A 19,130-nucleotide genomic window follows, 5' to 3' on the forward strand; every position below is an offset into this window, starting at 1 on the left:
GACCGCCCAATAGTCAGAGAGAATTGGAGGAAAAAATCTGTATAAAGATAGTGGACCGATGAAAGAAACAGGAAGTTGTAATAGTAGGGGATTTTAACTTTGCACATATTGACTGGGACTCCCAAACTGTAATAGGGCTAGATGGAGTTTGTTAAATGTTTTCAGTAAAGTTTTCTAAATCAATATATAGAGGTACCTACGAGAGAGGATGCAATACTTGACCTCCTATTAGGAACCCAGACAGTCAGGAGACAGAAGTATGTGTAGGCGAACATTTTGGGTTCATAATGACCATAATGTCATCAGTTTCAAGTTAATTACGGATAAGGATGGGTCAGGTCCTCGAGTTGAGGTTCTAAATAGCAGAAGGGCTAATTTTGTGGAAATGAAAAAAGATCTAGGACGAGTGGATTGGGATGAGTTTTTTTTTTCCTGACAAGGATGTGTTCAGTAAGTGGAAGGCCTCCAAATGCGAAATTTTGAGGGTGCAGAGTTTGCATTTTCCTGCCAGGATTAAAGACAAAGTTGACAGGCATAGAGAACCTTGGTTTTCAAGGGATATTGGAGATCTGGTTAAGAAGAAGAGAGTAGTGTATAGCAGGTAGAGGCAACAAAGAGCAAATGAATTACTTAAAGAGTATAGAAAACGTAAGAAAATACTAAAGAAGGAAATCAGCAAGGGAAAAAAGACATGAGTTGGCTTTGGCAGATAATGTGAAGGAAAACCTGAAGGGTTTCTACAAGTATAATAAGAGTAAAAAGATAGTAACGGACAAAATTGGTCCCCGAGAAGATCATAGTGGTCGTCCATGTGTGGAGCCTTACGAGATGGGGGATATCTTAAACAGTTTTTTTGCATCGGTATTTACTCAGGAAACTGGCATAGTGTATATTTCCTCGGACCTTGAGAGAGACTAGAGTAGTAATTGCAGGGTCCCTGACAGAAATATTTATAATGTCCTCAGCCACGGGTGCAGTGCCGGAGGATTGGAGGGTAGCTCTTGTTATTCCATTGTTTAAAAAAGGCTCCAATAGTAAACTAGGTAATTACAGTCCAGTGAGCCTGACATGAGTAGTATGTAAATTATTGTAAGATGTTCAGAGAGATCAGATTTACAAGTATTTGGAAAGCCAAGGGCTGATTAAGGATAGTCACCATGGCTTTGTGCATGGTAGATCTTGTTTAATGAATCTTGAAGAGTTTTTCGAGGAGTTTACCAACAAAGTAGGTGAAGGAAAGGCTGTGGATGTTGTCTACATGAACTTTAGTAAGGCCTTTGACAAGGTCCCACATGTGAGGTTAGTTCAGAAGGTTCAGACATGAGGTATCCATGGAGAGGTTGGAGAGATTGAAATAGTGCAGAGATTTACTAGGATGTTGCTAGTTCTTCAGGAGTTGAGTTACAGGGAAAGATTGAACAGGTTAGGACTTTTGATAGTTTACAAAATTATGGGGGATATAGACAGAAAATGCGAGTAGGTTCTTTCCATTTAGGTTAGGAATGATAAATACGAGAGGACATGGCTTTAGGGTGAATGGGGAAAGGTTTAGGGGAACATCAGGAGGAACCTTCACTCAGAGAGTGGTGGGAGTGTGGAACGAGCTGCCATCTGACGTGGTAAATGCGGGCTCCCTCTTAAGTTTTAAGAATAAATTGGATAGGTACATGGATGGGAGAGGTCTGGAGGGTTACGGACTGGGTGCAGGTCAATCTCCATTTCACTCTTCATGTAACTGAAAACTAAACTTTTAGTATCCTGATTTATATTATTGGCCAGTTTGCCCTCATATTTCGACTTGACCATTCTTATGGCTTTTTTGTTGCCTTTTGTTGGATTTTAAGAGCATCCCAATAATCCAACATCCCACTCACCTTTGCTACCCTATATGTCATTTCCTTAGGTTTAACACAATTATTATATGCCATTTCCAGCTCAAACTGTGAATTGATTTAAAGTCAGTCTCATAATTTAATAGTTTTTATCTGAAAACTATGTACCCTCGCTAAGATTGTACTGAAGACTGCATTTGATTTTTCTTCAGCCTTGTACGCTTCACATTGAAATAGTATGTGTTTCCACAGTTTCATAATGACAAAATGTACACGGCACAGAATGAAGTTTTCCAATTAGTTACAAGGCATAATTAAGCATAGAATGGGCATTTCTCAGTCGAGTCAGTATCATTCCATCCCTTGTTTTAAGCCCTTCTTCTATAAACCCAACAGGTGTATGTATTCTGTAAAGGTGTCTGTCTTTACGTCTATTATCCTACGTCTTGCCATAAGCCCCTAATTCTTAACACTACCAACCCTTTAGCTTCTAATTTGCTAAGTGGATGGTTTATATCCACAGCTTAACATTTAACAGTTTTGTTGCTAAACAGTCAACATCATTATTTCCCTCAACAGTGTGATGTGCAGGGCCCATAATGTGCAGACATATTAATCAAACTTTATATATGAAATACCGTTTGACAAGCTGCCAACAGTCAATCTGACCTACTGCCAGAATGACCTGTTTAAGACTCATCAAAACCGAAATGTATTCTGAGCAAATTATAAGGACAAATTTCCTCCACTTGGGAAAGAATTCTGCTTCCTATGCTGATAAATGGCTATAAGTCATTTCTTTATCATTACCTGCAGTTCAGGCACACAAAAACAGCGACACCAACACCCCCAGTTAACTTATCTTTTGATGCATCTGTAAAAATGGCTACTGTATAATAATAACTTTCATTAATATACTGATGAACCAACAGACTCTCAGGCAGAACTGAATTCGATCGTGTAACCTGAAATCAACTGAAGTCATTGGAAAAAACAAGGTGGGGTTACGAAGAAAGCGACAGTGGGACATATGGTATCATCAAATACACCCGTATTCCCAGCGTGATAAGAACCCAGCCACCCAAAACAAAAAACACTCTTCTAGTGATGTCCCCAACCGTCCTCCAGCGCACCTTTAACAGGATGATCATTTCCTTGCAATCAGTAAAGCCAAAACAGCAGGCAACATTACTGCACCAGAACACAATCTTAAAGTCTGTAATTGTATCATATACAAACATTTTCAATTTGAAGATGATGCTGATCTATAAGCCACACAGATATAATCAAGAACAGATGAAATTAAACAAATATAATTGGTCAACAAAGATTTTCATGTTGCACCCAAGAATACCCACATAGATGTCTGAGGAGATTTAAAGCTCCTTTACATATATCAATTATTTTATTGATAGGTGCTTCCACGTCAGCTTATTATCCATCCACATACTGAGAAATCTTACCACTGACACTTCCTCAAGACATTAATCATATAATTTAAAATCAAGTGCAAGTCTATTCATGCTGTTTGTAAACCACGTAATGTGTTTTAACGACTAAAAGCTTAAAATCCTCATCAATCTGTCCACCGTTTGACCTATTAATTGTAAATTGCAATTAATACCTCTAATCTATAAAGCTACATAATCTGTATATTGTGATTTACCCAGGGTATCTCATTTTCCCATCTCAGAGAAAATATCAGTAATCATAATATTAAATAATGAAGGCTACAAATACTGCTTTGTGGGATTCCATTATCTCATAGAAACACAAACATAACATGCCCTGTATTTGGACAGTCCATCCAAAAAAAACTAAAAAAAATTATACAATGTCCCCTTCACTCCTAACTTAATCAAAAGTCATTTCTTCCATTTCATTTCCCTTTTCAGTATCAAGAAATACTGCTATTACATCTTTATTTAATTGTGCTTTCCGAATATCATCTTCCAAACCTAAAACTGAATCTAATGTCATTTCACCCTTCCAAAATCCACTCTGATAAAACACTTTATCACCACTCTTTCCAAAATATAACTCAAGCGCTTGATTACCATACATTCCATAAGTTCACATAAATGAGACATTCACGATATAGGCCCTTAACTAGAAGGATCAAATGGGGATCTGCCAGGTTTTAGAATAGGCACTACTGTTTTCATTTTCCATGAGGAAAGTAGATGCACAATTCAAACATTTAATATTTTCACAAAAGTGAATTATATACAATTACAATTTCAAATATCACTCTTTCCTGGGGACACCTGACCTGCATTATCAATAGACTTCTTAAATTCATACAAAGAAATCTCTCCATCAGTGATACTATCATTGCTGCAGCTGACTTCCAGCACATCAGGGTATTCACTGAAAAACATATCCCTACATTGCTTAACTTCTTAAATTATCATGATTATGAATCTCAGCAAATGACACAGCCAATAACACAACCTTCCCTGTTTCAGTAACAATCATTTTGTCCTCATTAATCAACACTGGAATATTATGATCCCCACTAATCACCCCATTTTCTAAATCATATCCCAAACAATTTCAAGTTTGATATCCCTTCCAATATTATCTCCATATAACCTCCAGTAAATCACCTCCTTCCTCACCACGGCCTTTGCACTTTTATTGTTAATAATGTAACTCGGAGACTGATGCACCATCACATAAAAACTCACATTTCTCCAAATTTTCTTCCTGTCCCTTTATAAATCCGAATCCAAACTCATGAAGACAGGAAGGCTGACTGACGTTAACGTCAACTAATCACCCTCCGAGTTCCCACTTGAGCGACAGGCACTATAGCCAATGACAGCAGGGGTCTCTGTTCAGCCTGAGCTACGAAAGGCTGGAGGAAATCGGCCCATGATCAGCCCCTCCTCTTCCGCTCCATCGCCATGGCGGAGATCAGCGAGTCGCTTCTGTCGGTGTCGCCGGCCTCGGCGCCCACAAGGACGGGTGTGATTCCCCTTCGCGCCTCGGTGGGTCTGTTTCGGTGACGTCTGTGGTGGCTGACGAAACATGCATTGACATGCTCCGAGCGAGGAACAATGACTACAACTCCCAGAAGGCCCCACTGATGACGTAGTGCGGTTGTTTCGGGGTAAGGTATCAAAGCAAAATGGAGGAAAATGTAATGCATTACGTTTTCTGTACTGTGTCGTGCCTTCAATAAAAAAATAAAGTAAAAGAGAGATCCCAGCGAGAAATAGATAGAACATAGAACAATACAGCACGGTACAGACCCTTCGGCCCACAATGTAGTGCCGACCTTTAAACTCTGCCTCCCTCACCTTAATATCCTCCATATACCTGTCTAGTAGACTCTTAAACTTCACCAGTGTATCTGCCTCCACCACTGACTCGGGCAGTGCATTCCACGCACCAACCACTCTCTGACTATAAAATCTTCCTCTAATATCCCCCTTGAACTTACCTCCTCTTACCTTAAAGCCACGTCCTCTTGTATTGAGCAGTGGTGCCTTGGGGAAGAGGCGCTGGCTGTCCACTCTGTCTATTCCCCTTAATATCAACTATACCTCTATCATTTCTCCTCTCATCCTCCTTCTCTCCAGAGAGTAAAGCCCTAGCTCCCTTAATCTCTGATCATAATCCATACTCCCTAAACCATGCAGCATTCTGGTAAATCTCTGTACCCTTTCCAATGCTTTCACATTGAAGAGAGGTGACCAGAACTGGACAGAGTACTCCGTGTGGCCTAACCAGAGCTTTATAGAGCTGCATCATTACATCGCGACTCTTAAACTCTATCCCTCGACTTATGAAAGCTAACACCCCATAAGCTTTCTTAACTACTCTGTCTATCTGTAGCCCCAGATCCCTCTGCTCCTCCACACTTCCAAGTATCCTTCCATTTACTTTGTACCCTGCCTTGGAGTTTGCCCTTCCAAAGTGTACCACCTCACACTTCTCCAGGTTGAACTCTATCTGCCACTTCTCAGCCCACTCCTGCACCCTATCAATATATCTTTGCAATCTTTGACAATCCTCTTCATTATCCACAACACCACCAACCTTTGTGTGTTCTGCAAACTTGCCAACCCATCCTTCTACCCCCACATCCAGGTCATTAATAAAAATCACAAAAAGTAGTGATCCCAGAATTGATCCTTGTGGGACACCACTAGTCACAACCCTCAAATCTGAATGTACTCCCTGTTGGCAGAGTTGTTAGGAAGGCGTCTGGTGTGATGGCCTTCATCAACCATGGGATTGAGTTCAATAGCTGTGAGGTGATGTTGAAGCTATATTTCTCCTAACCTGTACATAAATAATTGTACCCGAACACGGCAGGGCTGTGGGCTTAGTTGGACCCCACTTGGGAGTCCTGTGTTCAGTTCTGGTTACCTCACTACAGGAAGGATGTGGATACTTTAGAGAGTGTAGAGTAGATTTACAAGGATGTTGCTCTTGGATTGGAGAGCAGCCTTATGAGAATAGTTTGAGTGAACTTGTCCTTTCCCTCTTGGAGCGATGGAGGATGAGATGTGACCTGACAGATGTGTATAAGATGATGAGAGGCTTTGACCGTGTGGATAGCCAGAGGCATTTTCCCAGGCTTGAAGGGACTAACACGAGGGGACGTAGTTTTAAGCTGCTTGGAAGTCGGTACCGAGGGAATGTCAGGGGTAAGTTTCTTACACAAACAGTGGTGTGTGCATGGAATGCACTGCCGTCAGCGATGGTGGAGGTGGATACAATAGGATATTTTAAGAGACTCTTAGAAAGGTTCATGGAGCTTCGAAACATAAGAGGGTTATACGATCAGGAAATCCTAGGCAGTCCCTAGAGTAGGTTACATATCGGTACAACATTGTGTGCTGAAGAGCCTGTAACGTGCTGTAGATTTCTGTGTTCTGTGTCAAAGACAGGCAGAGGGATTATTTAAGTGGACAGGAGGACAGCGTGGAAAGGTTGGGCCAAAGGGCCTGTGTTAGTGCCGTAAGGGAGGGGTTCTGTCCCGAACATCAACTCTATTCCCCTCAACAGATGATGCCCGACTTGACAACGTTCTTGAAAAGTTACATTCAGTTCCGCTTAGCATTCTGTACAAAGGATGTTTTGTGCCTGGAAGAGTCACCTTTCCATCATGGCTGATCCCAGATCGCACTCAATTCCAGATATTTGACCTCCTGCCATATCCTTTGATGCCCTGACCGATCAGGAAACGATCAACTTCCGCCTTGAATATACCCACACACTCGGTCTCCACTGCAGTCTGTGGCAGAGCATTCCACAGATCCAATACACCTTGGCTAATAAAAAGAAATAAACTGCTTACCTCTGTTTGAAAAGTTGGCCCCTCAACTTTGTGGCTGTGCCCCACCACAGGAAACACCTTCTCCACATCCACCTTATCCAGTCCTTTCAGCATTCAGTAGGTTTCAATGAGATGCCCCCGAATTTTTCTGAGTTCCAGTGAGCACAGGGTCAAAGCTGCCAAGTGCTCCTCATGTTTTAACCCCATTCATTCCCGAAATCATCTTTCTGAACCTCCTCTGGATTCTCTCCAATGACAACACATCCTGTCTGAGAAGTGGGGCCTAACACTGTTGACAATACTCCAAGTGTGGCCTGACTAGTGTCTTATAAAGCCTCAGCATTTTCTCTTTGCTGTTATATTCATGGGGCGAGATTGGACTGTGTTGCTCTACTGGAATGTGCTGTAGATTTCTGTGTTCTGTGTCAAAGACAGGCAGAGGGATTAGTTTATGAACTCCTGGAATCCGAGTTCATAACTCCCAGATAGTGTTCCATTATCAGGCAGTAATGTTGCAGCTGTATAAATCTCTTGTTTAACCACATCTGGAGAATTGCATTCGAATGCAAGAATAATGCGGAGGTTTTGGATGGTGAGCCGAAGAGGCTTAACAGGATGCTGCCTGGATAAAGTGAGACCGGACAATCTCGGGGAATTTTCTCCGGAGTGGCAGAGGCTGAGGGAGGTCTGACAGACGTTTACAGGAATGTGAGAGACACAGACAGAGTGGACAGCCGGGATTTTTTCTCTAAGGAGGAAATGTCCAATGCCAGTGGGCATGAACTTCAGGAGAAAGGGGGAACACATCCTCTTTGGACCTTTTCGCAGTATTTGAATATTTTGTAATTTAGTGTAATTTTATATCTTTTCTCTGCATTGCTGCTGATGAAAAACAAAACAATTAGAAAAAGAAAATGATGTTAAAACCTGACTAGGGATGTTTAAAGGAGATTTGAGTTTCCAGTTTTGTTTTTCATTCCCATAGTGGTGGGAGTCTGGAGTGAATATCGGGTTGTGGTGGAGGTAGATGTGATCAAGGCTACTAGATCCCACGTGAATGTGAGGCGAATGGAGGGATGTGTTCCTTGTGTAAGCAGAAGGGATTATTTTGTAAGGCATGAACTGACCAGTTCAATTGGTTCAGAACAACACAGTGAGCAGAAGGGCCTGTTCAAGGACAAGTACAGCAAGCAGAGCAGGTAAACTGGATAAAGTGATCCCACTCAGAGAACTGACTGTGACGTCAGTGGATAAATGTCGTCATCACAATTCTCTCACCACAGATACTTCACTGCTGGATAAAATGAAGTTTGTGATGTTTATAAACAAAGTGGTGAATTGCACTTGTAACCCCCTGGGTCGCCTCAGGCTCACTCAGCTCGTTCCTGTCTAGGGGGAGCAGCCTTCGGCCCCGCCAAACTGGGTAATCAGCTGGTGTGGATGCTGTGTGATGTCCCCGCCTCGCCCAAAAACAGACAGTACACCATATGCGATTAAATGAGTACAATTTATAAAGGTTACTATAACTAAGTGATTAATAACGATACAGTATATATGAAGAGAAAATTAAAAAAAAGGCGCCAAACTTATCAAAGTCCAAACCACTTCGTGCACAGCCGTTGGAGCTCAATTACTGAAGTCTTCTGGCCACCATTCGCTCCCCTCCGAACTCCTCGACTCTCCAAACAGCTCAGGACCCTCCGAGTGGTCAACCAAGCACATCTAGCTTCATCCCCCCCCCCTCGGAGAATCTCCCGGCCTCGGACCCCCCTTTGGGGTCCGATCCTCGCCCAGCTTAGAGCATTGCGTCCTCTCTCTCGACCCCCTCGCGCCAATCTGCCCAAAAGCCCGTCAACAAAAGCTTACAGACTCAGAAGAAAGAACATTAATCCCCATTTGGTTTACAAAGGAATACCATTCTCGTTATCAGTAAATTAGCATTCCTGCTAGTTAACAAAAAGAAGAAACCGTCTTTACACTCTCCCTCCACCAAATAAAAGTCATGTCCTCATGACTACTAAATAACTCGCCACCTTTCCTGCCAACACACCGTAACCCAAGCGAAAACAGTGACATCTTCTCCCCACACAGTAATCCTCACGCCCTGTTTTTCAGGCGCTACTTAGGCCAACTATCTGGGAGTTCCCTAACCCTTTTGAGACCTCCGTACCCCCTCACCTAAACCCTTCAGGCTCGGACACAACTGGGGATACCTTGGGCCCACTACCAACTCCTCTCTCAACCTCTCACTCATGCTCCACACTGCACACAGCTAACCCTCCCCGCTACACCTGACTCAATGGGAGAAGGGCCAAAGGTCTCTTCCTCAATCAAGGGAAAGTCAGCAAAAGGCAGCAGGTACCACACATCCAGCACATCATCCATCAAATCTGTATTCTTCCTCATTCCTGTGATCGGTAGCTGCTGTTTGATCTTCTCCAAACGGAAACACGTGGCCTGCACTGCTCCCGCAGTCTCTTCAGCATCCTGTTCAGTATTCACTGCACTTCTCTCCAGCTTTTTCTTCCTCATGACTTCTTCCAGATCAACTTTCAGGTTTTGCACTTCATTTGAACTGTCGATGGTCATCTTCAGGTTCCCTTCAAGCTTCCGCTTCTCTCTTCTGAGATTCATCTGTAATTTCTTCACCTCCGCAAACTCCCCTCTCCGGGTTCTCAGTTTGCTATTACCCTCAGTCAGACAACTTTCTTCATTCTCTCCAACTTGTAAGTCTTCCGAATGGTTCCAGATCACTTTCTCCAGTCTCTCCGTCTTCATTTCAAACTTGGTTCCGTAGAGACAGTCTCTCACGAGCTGCGACCTTCGCCAGCCCTGGCACGTGTCCCGAAAACACTTTAACTCGGTAGTTCTCAGCTGCTCCTGCAACGACCTCACTTCATATTCTCCTGAGGCAAATCCAAATACCAATAGATCATCCGCATACACCAAAACTCCAAACGCCTCCACATCCCCTATGGTCTTCCACCTGCCCCGCAGGCAGGTTGCAAGGGCTCCAGATATGCCCTGTGGCATCTTTTCGGACCCGAAGACTCCTAGGGAATTTATAACGGCCGTCTTCTCCTTGTTGGGCCCACTCATCGGGATCTGGCAACATCCACTCCTCAGATCCAGCACCTTAAACCACTTCACACCACTCAGACAGGCCATCGCCTCTCTGGCCCTCAGGGCCATATTCTGGTCACTGACAGTGCGCCTCTTCAACGCAATATAATCCATACACACGCTGCCTACATCTTCCACGGCTGTAGGGGCCAGTCGCTGCAACCTCTCTCTCTCCGAGGTGTCTTCAGCAGTCAACTCCCCTCCCTTGTGGTATTTCGCAGCGTCCACGAAGAGGGTCTCACCATCAGATACTTCCCCCAGGCCGTACCGCCACTGGCTCTTGTTTGAATTCGGTATCAGCCCAATGCTGCTACACACGTCCGCACAAGCAGCTCGAAACTCTGGGTGCATCGACAACGCCTCCAAACAGCGCTCACCCGCCTCCTCCGGGCAGGCTCCCAAGCGCACCAGCAGGGTATTGGTTCTCTCTAGAACAGAAACGCTGCCCGTCTCAACAGGGTCCGGACACATCAGCATTAACGATTCATGAACCTCAGTCTCCTCCACATTTGCCTCTAAGAACTCCATTTTCACTGACCAACAACCGTTGTCTGGATAATCACCGGCACTGGTACCCCGAATCTCCACTGTCCTCAATGTTGTCAAGGGTAAATGCTTCCAATAACTGTTATGAAACAAACTGTACAGCAACTTCACCGGCGCCCCGGTGCCGAGGATGGCTTTAACTTGACTTCCATCCATCCGTAACAACACCTGTGCGCGTGGCCCCTCTAAACCTTCAGGAATAGGGTCTGCTCCTTTCGGGAGTTCCTTGGTACATTGCTGGGAACGTGCTCCCCCAGAGACCCCAAGCCATTCCCCCACTGGGCCTCCTCTAAGTTTCCCGACACCTCTCGAATCAACGGAACAACTGATCCCCTTGACAGATCCCCTTGGCACCACAAGCAATTTATCTGCCCCCCTAGGCAAAAAGGGATACCCTAAAAACTTCCCACCAATCTCCTGCCACAGATATAATAAGACCCCCAGCTGCGGCATTTGACTTCCAGTCGAACCACACGCATTTTCCCACACTTTCCCAGAACTGGCAGCGGTCACTTCGAGGTAATTGCGCCCGACAGTTCTAACAAAGTCACCAGCCCGCCGACTCAAACTTTCAACCCGTCCCTGTCGTTTTCTCTCAGCCAAGCACTGCCACTCACCCAACAACTGAGGAATCCGCTCCGCCCACGCCTCCGCCCCTTTAGGGCTGGACGTTATTCCAACAACCGGGCGGAGCTCACCACTGCTGAAACATCCCAACCTGTCTCTCCTCAATCTCCAAACAGTACGGACAACCCATGGTCCCACCACCATTTCGTCAGCACTAGTCGGAACTCGAACAACGACCTCGAGGCTAACAACAGCTACCACCCCACCCAACACACACGCAGCGATAACCAGCAATCGCACACCCACAAAGGCACACCAGCTCTTCGCCGCAGACACAATTTAAAGAGGGTGATCACACAGCTTCCACAGAAATCAAACCCGGACGAGCACCCCACAATGTAACCCCCTGGGTCGCCTCAGGCTCGCTCAGCTCGTTCTCGTCTAGGGGGAGCAGCCTTCGGCCCCGCCAAACTGGGTAATCAGCTGGTGTGGATGCTGTGTGATGTCCCCGCCTCGCCCAAATACAGACTTTACACCATAAGCGATAAAATGAGTACAATTTATAAAGGTTACTATAACTAAGTGATTAATAACGATAGAGTATATATGAAGAGAAAATTAAAGAAAAGGCGCCAAACTTATCAAAGTCCAAACCACTTCGTGCACAGCCGTTGGAGCTCAATTACTGAAGTCTTCTGGCCACCATTCGATCTCCTCCGAACTCCTCGACTCTCCAAACAGCTCAGGACCCTCCGAGTGGTCAACCAAGTACATCTAGCTTCACCCCCCCCCCTCCTAGGATAATCTCCCGGCCTCGGACCCCCCTTTGGGGTCCGATCCTCGCCCAGCTTAGAGCATTGCGTCCTCTCTCTCGACCCCCTCGCGCCGATCTGCCCAAAAGCCCGTCAACAAAAGCTTACAGACTCAGAAGAAAGAACATTAATCCGCATTTGGTTTACAAAGGAATACCATTCTCGTTATCAGTAAATTAGCATTCCTGCTAGTTAACAAAAAAAATAAACCCTCTTTACATAAAGAAGAACCACTCCCGTGACGCAGGTCAGTTCGTGTTTCAATTCGTCAGCGACTCAGTAACTGATTTTACGGCACAGTTTTGTTTTGAAAAGTGGAGTTTTAGTTTCCACTGTAAGATTAGGCTGTTCTAAAAATCGCTGCCAGTTAAAGTCCGGTCGGAGAGTGAAGAATTATCGAATTTCAGACAACCCGAAGGATCGAGGAAAGTTGGTGTTTTCGGTGCTAAAACTGGTTTGACCTTATTTGATCTTCATTCAGAAGGAATTATTAACTTGAATCCAAGATAGTCCCTGCTAAATAGCAGAAAGGACAGGACCAAGATTTTGCCAAGCCAATGTAAATGCCTTTAAGCCGTTTTATGTCCTTCATCGAAAACTCCTTCCGTCAAGGAATATTTCGGCTGGGATCAGAAGTAACGCAACGTAAAATAATTTATTACTTCGATGAAAGTCTCTCCACACTGACTGTGTAAATCATTTGTCCTTTTGCATCTACTAATTTAAAAAAACTGAGTACGCATTTCTGGATTTAAGAACTGTTTCTGCAGCCGTATAGCAGCCAATTTAAGGTTAAGGTAGTCGCTTGTTTACTTTTGGGATTTTTTGAACAGTGTTTCATATAGGTTTTGTTTGTTATAATAAAAAAACGCTGTCTCCATTCTATTCATTGTTGCTGGATCGTAACAATTGGGGGCTCGTGGGATGTAGCATCCTTGAGTTTAAATGCTTGTTTAATTGCCGATCGGTGTTTTGGAAAAGGGGAATACACGATTCTTTTGTTTGCTTGGCTTTTGAACCTATATGCTTTTGAATTTGCTCAAGATAAAGCTGTGTGTTTTGAGACATGGGTTTCCTCGAAAAATGTAAATAGGGACTATAATAAATTGAAAGAGCTGATTCGAATGGAGGAGTTTATAAGCCACATCCCTGACGAAGTAAAGACATACATAAATGAGAGAGACACTGCTACATTGCAGGACTCTGCTAAATTAGCTGATGAGTATGCTTTAATCATTAAGAATAAATTTCCTCAGGACAGAACTTTTAAAAGGAAAAAAATATGACAGTGAATCAAGGTAAACCAGAAACTAAATCAGATATTAGTGAGAAAGGTAAGGAGGAAGGAAAGGCTGTGAAGCAAAGACAGTTTGGTCACATTTGTAATTACTGTAAGAAACATGATCATGTAATAGCTAACTGCTTCCCATTGAAAAATAAGGAGAAGGAAGCTCTCCCAGATGCCTGGGTGCAACATACTGAAACACCTGTAAATCCACAGGGTGTGATAAACACAAATGAGGCTTTGTTAGAGTCTGACCAAGGTAGGAAGGGATCTGATCATTTTGTAACTGAAGGGTTTGTATTCTTGAAAGGAGGATCTACTCTGGTGCCAATAAAAATCCTCAGGGATACTGGAGCTTTTCAATCACTGATGTTGAAGAGAGTTTTAAAGTTTAATGATGAGTCTGATGCTGGTGAGATAAATTATATACGATGTTTAGGAGTGTCCTTATGCCTGTACATTTAAGGTCAGGGTAAGTTACAGGATCTGTTAAAATAGGACTACAAATTAGCTTACCTGTGTAGGATACTTATTTATTGTTAGACAATGACGTGGCAGGTGGACAAGTTTTTCCTGAGGAGCATTTTACAATAATGTCAGAGAAACCACGGATGGATTTCAACACATATTCCGCCTGTGCTGTAACCCGAGCAAAAAGCTAGATATGCAGTATGAGGTTGTTACCCGTGGCTTTTCAACTCAGGATTTGAGTTCTGAGGATGTGTGAGAAGCTGTCTGACCTTCATTGTTTGAACAAGATTCTTGGAGTAAGTCTGACCATGAAGATTTGCCTCTGTCTTGGAAGGAGATGATAGCAGAGCAGAGTAGAGACCCTAAGATTATCAAATTAATAGAACAATCTCTACAGGATAGTGAAATTGATAAGGTGCCAGTAGGATATTATTTTCAGAAAGTAGTGTTGATGAGGAAGTGGAGATCGCCTACAATTCCAGAAAGCGATGAGGGGAATATTGTTCACCAGGTAGTTGTTCCTAAAGTTTATCGAAATGAGATTTTTAACTTTAGCCCGTAGTGTGTCCTTGGGTGGACATCAAGGGGTAAGGGAAATCGGGGATAAGATTTTAAAACAATTTTATTGGTCTTGTTTAAGGAAAGATGTGACAACGTTTCGTAGAACGTGTCATACTTGCCAAATAGTGGGTAGACCAAAGCAAGTTTGTCCAGTGACCCCACTACAACCTATTCCCGCATTTGGTGAACCGTTTGTGTAGGTCCTTTAACAAAAACAAAAACTGGTTATCTGTACTGGCTGACTATCATGTGCACTAAGTCTAACCTTCCAACGGTAGTACCACTTAGTAATATACCTGCTAAAACTGCAACAAATGTTCTTATAAAATTCTTTACATATTTTTGGTTGCCTAAGGGAATACAATCTGATCAAGGCAGTAATTTCAAGTCTATATGGTTTCAACCGATAGTTTATAAATAGTGAGCTACGCAATTCACTTCGTCTGCATGCATCCAGAATCGCAAGGAGCTTTAGAAAGGATTCATTCTACTCTCAAGACTATGATTAGGACGTATTATGTGGAAAATGAAAATGATTTGGATGAAAGTATACACATATTTCTATTTGCAATAAGGGAGTCGGTACAAGAATCATTAGGTATCAGTCCATTTGAACTTGTATTTAGGCGTAGAGCTGGAGGACCTAGAGACGGATCCATTGCTTCGCTATGGAAAGGTCAGTGCATTTAAACCGTTTTATTTCCATCTCCGTGAATCCTTCGGGCAAAGCATATTTCGGCTGGAATCAGCAGTAACGTCACGAAAGAGAATTTATTGCTTCAAGGAATGTCTCTCCAAACTGACTGTAAAGCAGTTGGGACTTTTGCAATACTACTTTAAAGAAATGAGTTCGCATTTCTCTCTTTAAGAACGGCTGAAATTGCCGTATAACAGCCGACTTCCGGTTAAGTTTTTCGTTTGTTTATTTTTAGGTTTTTCTTTTGAGCAGTGTTTAATAAATGTTCTATTTGCAAAAAAAAAAAACACTGTCTCGATCATATATTCACTGTTGCTGGATCGTAACAATGTAATACTCAAGATGTGGTTGAGCCAGAGGTTTAACAAGTTGCCAATTAATCCCTTGACTTTTGACCTCAATGCCCTTCTCCGTGCATCTGCTAGGATCAAGCTACAAGCTGACGGCCATCGCTCCAAGGCCCCACATCACCGCCAGGGACAGCATGTGTGTCTTTTAACCAAAGACCTACCCCGCAAGGTGGGAACCGGCAAACTCGCCTCCCCCCCCCCCGCCCCGATTCAACAGCACCTTTCCCATTTGTAAAGGCATGTAAAGGCATCAGCCATTCAGAGGTCCTTTGGCTTTATTAAAAGAAACGCGATTACTAAAGAGGTGCACACTAATTTGTTGGGCTATGTTCTGAAATTTAAATACAGATGACATAAAGTTTGTAGCTTCGCCAGGGAAAATTTAAAATCCGCTCAGGAGAAAATTAAAACCTAATACGATAAAGAAGCTAGGATGAGGACATTTAAGCCTTGAGATTAGTTGCTGGTTCTTTTCCCAGTGAAAACGAATCCATTACCTGCTAAATTCCATGTTCCTTATGAAGTTATGTATAAAATTAAAGATGTGGATTATGTGATAAAACTCCAGATCGTAGGGTGCCAACATAACTTTGCCACATAAATATGCTAAAACCAAACTATCAGCAACAGTCTGCTATTATGAGTGTTGTGGTCAATAATAATGAGTCTGATCTTACTAGGAACATCATGGATGATTCATCTGAAACTCAACCCAAGCCCAACGTTTTTTCTCCTCCCCTCCACTCCCCGCTGCATTCAACACACCTTCCATGTGTCCTGCATGAAGTGTATCGTGAGCCACTCCTGTGTCCTGTCCCCAACAGCCCTCTCCGTCACAGCTCATCGATGGGTCAGAAGTGTTCACGGTGCTTCGACGGCTGGGCGTTCGTCGCCGGGAGTGTGGACTCCAGTACTTTCTGGACTGGGAGCGCTACGGGCCTAACGTTGCTGAGATCCCTCCGGTTACATCCTGGAGGTCTCTCCCATCAAGGACATCCACCGCCAGCACACAGCTCTACCTGCCGTGACGCCAGGAAGCGTCCGTAGTGTGTGTGTGGCGGGGGCGAGGATACTGTCAGTACCTCCAGTTTAACTCTGTCTTTTTGTGTGTTTCCTCCAGTTGTCATTCTGTGGTTTTGCATTGCCATGTGCTCCTGTCCCCGCTCCTGCTCTACTCCGGCCCCTGTATTACTGAGTATTCCATCTCTCATATGTTTCTCATTTTTACCTGTTTTGCTGCCTCCTGTATCTCACTCTGCTCCGCCCATCACCTGCCGCTCTGTTTATTACTCAGTGTATTTCAGTACGCTGCTTTCACCGGTTTGTTGCCCAGATTGTGCCAGTGAATTTTCCTGAGCGTTTCCAGCATTTGTATCTGTACCCTGTCCGTCTGAATATTGACTATCCCTGTTTCTCGATTCTGGTGTTTGGATTTCTCTGGATGTTTTGTTCTCTACCTGAATTTTGACGCTGACTTGGTTTGTACCTCGGGATTTGTGACTCAGTATATATCACCGTGTGCACTGTACTGGGTCTACGATTGGATCCCTGCTCCAGAACCTTGACATAAATAGCAAACATGAATTGCTCTGTTCACTCACCAGGAACTCCAATGACCGCAATGAACAAGTACAATATTTTCCCCACACTCATGTGCCTGTCCAACATTGCAGACATTTTCTCTGTCCAGTGGTTTGCCCTCGTGCTACAGACGATCTCCCGGAATTAGATGTTGGGATTACCCATGCCTGAGGTTCTTAATATCATTTAGTGACTCCACGGAGACAGATTTCAACAGAATTAAAAGTAAAGATTTCTAATTTATTTACAAACCAATTACGTCAAGCAGGTGCAATCCTCGCTGTGACAAATTCTGAATAAATGAATGAATTTATATTTAAGCCATTTGTGTGAGTTAGTTTGTCCCAAGAAAAGTGACTGAACCTTCCGAGGTGTCCTAACAGCTAAAGGTGCTCCCACTGTACATGTGCCTCATTTGTCATACACAGAACATGGCAGGAATTTAAGGCAGAGTAGCTCGTGAAACTGTATTGAATTACCGAATCACCGACTCTTACGAGTGACCTCAAGAGCAGCAACTTTTGATGAAGGGTATGTTTAGGGGTCTCCACCGAGGGGTCTCCAAAATAATGTCTGTCTGTGGTGATGAATAAAGAATTTGCTATCCATGAAATGCTCAACGACTTCAGTGACTCTGTCATACACAGAACATTTGGGGGTCGTCCACGACCAATCCGTAACCCTGACATATCGCCATCAAACTCACCAGTCTGGTGTTGCGGAGGATGCTTTAATCAGGGCACCCTGTATGTGTCAAAGAACACAGATGAGAGCCGAAGAGGCGGTAAGATAGTGTGTGTGTGTGTGTGTGTGTGTGTGTGTGTGTGTGTGTGTGTGTGTGTGTGTGTGTGTGTGTGTGTGTGTGTGTGTGTGTGAAGACCCATTGTCTCTGCCTGACCCTGCATGACTTTTCGCGTCTCTTACTCCAATTCAGTTTATCCGCCTTCGTTCATGCCCTTAATATAATCTCACTAGGCATTTGATAAGGTGCCCCATGCAAGGCTTATTGAGAAAGTAAGGAGGCATAGGATTCAAGGGTACATTGCTTTGTGGATCCAGAACTGGCTTGCCCAAAGTAGGCAAAGAGTGGTTGTAGACTGGTCATATTCTGCATGGACGCCGGTGACCAGTGCTGTGCCTCAGGAATCTGTTATAAGCCCATAAGACTAAAATACCTAGGAGCAGAAGTAGGCCATTTGGCCCAAAAATCAAAAACAGAGGGCAAAGTTCAAATTTCATTCATTATTAATTTCTGTACAAATGAATCAACCTTGAGGCCCGTCACCTGTCCAGATTAGGGGACACTCCCACATGCTCAGAGCAAGATTATTTTCAAATAGTTCACAAATCGGCTGTCTCCTTTTAACTGAAACAAGAAAAGAAGTCAAAGTTCATATTACATTTATTATTGAAGTCTGTATACACGGAACAACTTTGAGATTCGATACTAGTCAAAATCCAACGGCTCCCACAAGGCAGTGTGCACCCCCGAATCCGCCAACACACTCAAATCTGTGCAAATCACTGTGTACCCACAAATCTGTGCTCACCGGTAAACGCGCATTCAACCCTTAAATCAGAGTGCATCCCGAAAGACCTCAAAATCCCTGTGCACCCACTCATTCGCTTCCATACCTCTAAATCTTAGCACATCCGTAAAGCAAGATCAGCCGCCGAATCACACCTGCCTCCCCGGTTCTCCACTGTGTTCCGTTCCGTGTGCATTCAATATTCCATAGCTTTCAAACTGATTTCTCCCTCATTGTTCGCCCAGAACCATCAAACGCTCCTCAAATGTTCACTCTTTCATTTCCTGCTCAACCTCTTCAGAGTTAAGCCCATGATATCGTTGTATCCCTTATAAACAATGCAATGCAATATGGTTCCCCGAACCAGTGTACACACATACCTCTGTTGTCCTCACCATGTGTTCTCAGAAGCCAAGCCGACATGGCAAAGCGCCATAGCTGTCTGCTAGCTACTCTCTGACACAAAGACACACACACGGGAAC

This window comes from Hypanus sabinus (genome assembly GCF_030144855.1).
Source record: "Hypanus sabinus isolate sHypSab1 chromosome X2 unlocalized genomic scaffold, sHypSab1.hap1 SUPER_X2_unloc_26, whole genome shotgun sequence".
Taxonomy (NCBI): domain Eukaryota; kingdom Metazoa; phylum Chordata; class Chondrichthyes; order Myliobatiformes; family Dasyatidae; genus Hypanus; species Hypanus sabinus.